This window comes from Seriola lalandi, unplaced genomic scaffold (genome assembly GCF_002814215.2).
Source record: "Seriola lalandi dorsalis isolate HSWRI2012SDOR001 ecotype SW California unplaced genomic scaffold, Sedor1 jcf7180002054657, whole genome shotgun sequence".
In the NCBI taxonomy this organism is placed as follows: domain Eukaryota; kingdom Metazoa; phylum Chordata; class Actinopteri; order Carangiformes; family Carangidae; genus Seriola; species Seriola lalandi.
The window spans coordinates 921,940-922,426 of NW_019525210.1; positions in this window are offsets into that span (position 1 = coordinate 921,940).

Below are 487 nucleotides of genomic sequence, written 5' to 3' on the forward strand. Positions count from 1 at the left end.
AATCCAATGAAATAGCTATATTTACAACTGAGGTCAGGTTTGTATATGAACCAGCCTTTGCTGAAGTAGGATTGTAATAGAACCTGGAGGGAATAAAATAAAAGAAATGGTCTGAAGGGCCCTGAGAGCAATGGTGTTGGAGTAGCAGCCGTAGTGAGGCCCAGGTTGAGGATAGATAGGAGCCTTAGCTTTAGGGTAGACAGGAGACTTTGAGGATAGACAGGAGACCTAGGTTGGGGATTGATAGGAGGCTTCTGGACACCTGGCACTACTACTTTGCCCTGGCATGCCTGGTTTGGGGAGGGTCCACACGTTCTGAACACCATTGTTCCCAAGGCGTTGATAGGTAAAAAGGAACTATATATGATGATGCACAGGCCCTCTGTCTTCAGTTCACATCTGGATCTGATTTCACTTTTGTTCTTGTGAAAGAATAAATTCTATTGGATTGGACTCTGATCATATCCAGTGACTTCTATTTTGAATC